The 6,000-nt window shown below is 41.7% G+C and overlaps 1 long non-coding RNA gene across 1 annotated transcript in view; it reads left to right on the forward strand.

The window, feature by feature from the left end:
- Nucleotides 1–4,290, forward strand: part of LOC306918915 — an 82,114-nt gene extending 77,824 nt beyond the window's left edge. Inside the window, exon 3 of the long non-coding RNA XR_013789433.1 lies at nt 3,528–4,290. This is a non-coding gene — a long non-coding RNA (uncharacterized lncRNA). The remainder of the gene's footprint in view (nt 1–3,527) is intronic.
- The last annotated feature ends 1,710 nt before the right edge of the window (nt 4,291–6,000 follow it).

The following is a 6,000-nucleotide window of genomic DNA, read 5'->3' on the forward strand; positions in this document are numbered from 1 at the left end:
TGACTGATACAGTAGATACATTTGTAATGTGGGCTACTATTGGACCAATAGAGGTTGCTGCATCTCTGAGGAATCTGGTGGGGACTTTGTCATGGCCAGTGGCTTTGTTTGGCTGAAGGGCGATGAGTTTTTTCAGTACAGCATAAGTTTTCACAGGTTTAAATGAGAATGCATCTTTATGAGCTCCAATTTCTCATAGTGAGCTTGGACGTGATAAAAACCGTAAAGACCTGAATGCAGGGGAAGTTTGCGCACCAACTGTGTGGAAATGGCGGTAAAGAAACTGTTAAAACAGTTAGCCACCACCAGTTTGTCGGTGATAAGCGAGCCACTTACATACATGTACTTACGTACATTTAGTTTGCAGTTTGTTGCTGCAGCTTAATTGGATTAGTCTTTAGAGCCTCCCAGAGTTTTTCTGGGTGCTTTTTGTTTGTTTCAATGTTCAAATTTATGAAGTTTACAGTGTCAATATCCTTTTGGAGGTCCAGTTTGAACATGCCACAGTATTTGCCAGCATCCACCTCCTGTTTGATGTGGTCGCTCAAATAGAGGAGGCATGTGTTAGTGGAATGGGATGTTGTGAAGACAGATTGGAATTCGTACATATTTTTGTATTTGTTGCCGGGGACTCATTTTGCCATCTTGCTTTTGTAGGGGGGTTACTTTCGCATGTTTAAAATCTTGAGGGACCTGTCCCTGCTGATGGAGATGGTTTATTATGTGGGTGATGATTGGAGCAATAGAGACGACTGAGTCTCTGAGAAATTACCAGTTTTAAATCGTCTTTGCATACACCTAGGTTTTTGTAGAAGGCTTTGATGTGCTCTCTACACCACAATGCCCACAGTCGGAGAGCAGTAAAGAAGATGTTTAAGTAATTGTCCACATCAAGCTTGTCAGTGATGAGTGTTGTTCGATTTGATGTTGATGTTTGTAAACCTGGCTTTCAGTTTCTGACTGCAGCCTAGTTGTTTGTTAAGCTTCCAAGTAGTTTGTTTTTGTTTTCCTCAGCTTTATCATTGAGTTTCTTTTTGCAGATTTGGTCATGGCAGTTACAATGTTTTTTTTTAGCTTTGTTATGCTGTTTTCTTCCCCAGCTGAGCTTGGAGATCACTGTTGAAGCAAGCTTTGACTTGCATTAAAATATTTGATGCCCAATAATAGAATATCATGTTGGGTGAGGCAAGTCCTCCATCTTGTTTGGGTCTTGACTTTGGTGATTCTAGGGTACTTATTGGCCCACATAAAGGATGATAAGATTTTATCAAGTGAATTAAAAAAAGATTTGGGCAAAAAAAGAGGGAGGGTTTGAAAAAGAAAAAGGAGGCGTGGCAGTATGTTCATTTTAATTGTTTCAATGCGGCCCACCAGTGAGAGAGGAAGCTTATTCCACCTTTGAAGATCTAATTTAACCTTTTCAATTAATGTTGTGTAATTCTCCTTGTGTAGCGAGCTAAGTGAGTGACATACAGTTATACCCAGGTATTTAAAGTTATTTAACGAAAGGTTCAAGGGTAGCGCGCCATGGGGGATTGATTTGGCTATGTGGTTAACAGGGAAGCATACACTTTTAGCAATGTTCAGCTTGTAACCTGAGAAGGCTCCAAAGTTGTTCAATAGATTAACAATGGTATCGGCACAATTAACGGGGTTTTGGACAAATAAGAGTAGGTCGTCTGCATATAGTGCCACTTTATGCTCAATTCCTCCTCTCCTTATGCCTGAAAACAGTGTAGAGCCTTTTAGAGCAATGGATAAGGGCTCTATAGCTAATGCGAGCAATAGGGGTGACAAGGGGCAGCCTTGGCGTGTACCACGTGTGAGGGGAAAAGATGGAGAGACATCAGAGTTCGATTTAACGCTGGCCAATGGAGCCGAGTAAAGAAGCTGAATCCAAGAGATACATTTTGTACCAAAGCCACATTTCTGCAAAATCCTGAATAAGTATTGCCACTCAACACGATCAAACGCTTTTTCTGCGTCTAACGAGATTATCATCTCTGGTTCTTGGGAGGTAGAAGGCGACAGAACGACATTCAGGAGCCTGCGAACGCTGGATGATAGTTGGCGACCTGTGACAAAGCCTGTTTGGTCCTGAGAGATTATATTGGGGAGACATGCATCAAGCCTGCTTGCCAATATCTTTGCCAGGAGTTTGACATCATTATTAAGCAGACTAATAGGTCTGTAGCTGCTGCATAGTCTGGGGTCTTTGTCTTTTTTTAAGATGAGTGAGATTAGAGCCTCATTTAAGGTTGGTGGTAGAACACCTTGGTCTAAGGAGTGATTGAAAACCTCTAAAAGTAGAGGAGCAAGTTGTGCAGCAATTATTTTATAAAAACAGGCAGAGAAGCCATCGGGGCCAGGAGCTTTATTGCTCTGCATTGTGGAAATGCATGAACTAACCTCATCTAAGGACAGCGGGGTATCTAGACGTTCAGCTGTGGCTACATTTACAGTTGGTATGTCCAAATTATTTTGGACATACATCTGAGGGAGGCTCCGATTTATAAAGGTTAGAATAGAAAGAAGAGAATTCGGAATTAATTTTGCCAGGATCGGTGGTCAGAGTATGGGTAGAATCATAGATTTGTGATATCAAATTTGGTTTTGAAGCCAAGCCATGTTTGTTCAACTATATCAACTATAGCCCCTTAGCTCATCGGACCAGTCCAGCCTCTCCAGTTCGTGGTTAAAGGCTTTGTGTTTTGTGACAGCCGGCCTTTTGTTTTTGTTTTTCCCGGGTACAGAATATGATTCTTGGAGATTTTGAATTTTGAACCCCCTAGAGGCCTAGGACAAATCTTTGTCCTGCAGTTTTTCCACATCTGCCTTTTATAGCGCCATCAGAAGGCTGACTTGTTTAGCCTAAAAAAAGAGAGAAATTGCTCCTTCAGATTCTGTCAAAATCCCACAAATCGGTACACAGTATCTCTAAAGTCATGTCATCAAGCCAGATCTGGCTTCCAAAGTTTGGAGGATTGGCCTGGTTTGAACAAAATGCCTCAAATCATGAATACAGGGTGCCATTTACGTGAAAGCCGAGGAATAATTCCCATCCTTTTCACATTGCCGGTTAATAGCGCCACCAGCAGGTGGAAAAACCCATTTTTGTTTTTGGAACAAAATGCCTCACATCGTGTGTGTGTGTGTGTGTGTGTGTGTGTGTGTGTGTGTGTGTGTGTGTGTGTGTGTGTGTGTGTGTGTGTGTGTGTGTGTGTGTGTGTGTGTGTGTGTGTGTGTGTGTGTGTGTGTGTGTGTGTGCGCAGTCAACAGCAGGGTTAATAGGCCGTAGTCTCTAAACAGAAGGGTCAACCCCAATCAGCAGGGGTGAATGGGCTATGCTCACAGTACATACATACAGACCTACACACTGGCTCACTTAATGCCAATGGGTAGTGCTCATACATACGGACAGAAATACACAGTCACGTAATGGAGACGGTGTGCCACCGCTCAAAAAATAACCTGAACATTGTAGACAGTCATTCAGACAGAGCCATTCTGTTTTTTTTTCTCATCAGGTGTGGTGACCTGGAAAGGGTTTCAAGAAGTACACCAAGACATACAGGATCCCGTACAAGATTGTGTACTGCAGACAGTGCCACAACAAGGATACTGAAGGCTACAGGATGGATGTAGATGAAAACGATCTGGCAGGATTCTGCAGTTTAGACTGTTTCTGTGACACTGGAGACAGAAATTACATGGTTCCAGGAGGGGATTAGCAGCGGGGGAGAGGGTAGATGACCTCAGACCTGCTGACACTTATATTTTCCACTCTTCCTCTCCGACATCTCAGTTTTCCGGACGCAGTTTGCCCGAGGAGCTGGCAATGACCCGTGCGCCTTGCAAGTCTGGATCAGTAGAGCCCTCCACCACCCACTGATGTTTAGGGTGCGTGCGCTACGAGTGTGGCATCCGAACGTGTGTTCAGCACGGCAGGGAATATTGTTAACCCATCGCGTTCTCTGCTCAAGCAAAAAATGGCAATTATGCTTGTTTTTCTGGCGAAAGAACTAGCCTAAGCAGGTCTAGCTTGTTTTGTTTTTATTATTGAGTGGCCTTTGTGTTTTTATTAGGCCTATTTAAGTTGACCCTGTAACTACAGTATATTTTTTGTTTATTCTATTTAGTCCAGGCAGCCTTTACTAAGGCAACGATTTTAGAGCCTACCGGTTTCCAAGGCTAACCGGTAAGTGGCAGAAGGCTTGACAGAATGAAGATAATGTTGTGTTATTATGGGCAAGGATAATTTGTATTTGTATTGCACTGCCACAGTGCACTAACCTGACTCCGCCAGATGGGGCAGCAGAGAGTACACATGGTTCCCCCCTCCTGGAACCATGTGTACTCTCTGCTGCCCCATCTGGCGGGTTTAACAGTGCACTGCTGCACTGTCAAACAAGGGTAGTTTGCATTGTTTATTTCTTATTTTGCTAAACAGAGAGACTGAGTTGGTTTTGTTGTCAAAACTCTTAAGGTAATTCTATCATTTAATGATTGTTTACAAGAGGATGTAATTACATTAAGGTTAGTTAGGCCTGTGTGTATTGACTAGTCTACTTTACCCACACAGTATTTGCACTGCCACTGAGGCTGTATGCCTACTGTTTTCAAACTCATGAAGGTTTCTATTAAATGTTACCTTGATTTGGTATACATACATCTTGTCCTTGACTCCTTGTTTTGTAACAAAATGCCGGTAATAAAAACATCAAGCCTTGCTAAATGATTCATAATTAAGAAACAAATGGACCCCCACAGTAAACTATAGGCCTAATTAAGCTAAATTATAATTTGAAACCAAATGGTTGAATTACCACTGAGGAGTAGTGTACAGGGTAGATCGGTTGTCCCAGAACAAGGCTTGCACCTGGACCGCTGGGCCATGCAGGCACTAAATGATTGATAATTAACACAGCGAACGCTAATCGCGTATCAATACGTTATCAATTAATCAAACGTCCGGTGCGAACCACGTATCCATACGTTCTAATCACTTTTTTATAGCATACTTTCATTCATCTTTTTACCCACCCGGACAATGAAGAACCATCCCCCTGTCATTGCTGCTTAGTCCCGCTGCAACACTGTATCACATGTAAAAGTCAAACCTCGACTTTTTGACAGACCCCGGGAAAAGTCACCGTTTGACTTTTTAAAAGTCAAATACTGACTTTTCTCAAGGGGGCGCTGTTTTTCCTTTTGACTTTTTAAAAGTCAAATACTGACTTTTCTCAAGGGGGCGCTGTTTTTCCTTTGTCTTGTCAATATTAAACCGAACGGGGATAAAAACGGTTAAAACACGTGGATTTAATGCAACATAACGCACGTCACTCGCCACCCTAACAATCCTGGGAATATTATGATAATATTGAATATTTTTCAATTAGTATTGTTTGAGACCGAGAGTTTTGATTAACATTTCCGACTACATGACGTCATGTCAGATTACTTCTGTCTGCCTGCCTTTCTGTCTATCTGTCTATCTATCTAACCGTGTGCTTGTCTACTATTCCGGCACTTTAATGAGTCATTTATGAAGGTTTCCAACGGAAATATATTATTATTATTTGTATTATTATTATTGCGTGACTCCATTTTGGATTGCGTCATGACGTCACTGGACGTCCGTCCACTTCCATGCAACGTCTACAGGCACTCTATTATGCTCCAGCTTCCTGCATCCGGATCTGAACGTAAACAAACCGTTTCCGTATCCGCTCTTTAAATAGACTCAGATTTGTTTGTTTTATGGCTGTTAATAATTAATTAATTTACTATATATAATGTACGTTTAATTTGTTATGTCAAATCTGATCGGAGTTGGTCAATCACTTTTGTTATTGTATATTTATAGGTATTTTATAGGACTATAGAAATAGTCCTATTGACGTCACTACCTGTCTGTCTACCTACAGTACGATAACACTAGTGACGTGCTTCAGGTAAGAGCTATGATTCTTTTCTAGCATACATCTATAGATAAATACA

Source organism: Electrona antarctica (assembly GCF_951216825.1).
Source record: "Electrona antarctica genome assembly, contig: scaffold_116, whole genome shotgun sequence".
Classification (NCBI taxonomy): domain Eukaryota; kingdom Metazoa; phylum Chordata; class Actinopteri; order Myctophiformes; family Myctophidae; genus Electrona; species Electrona antarctica.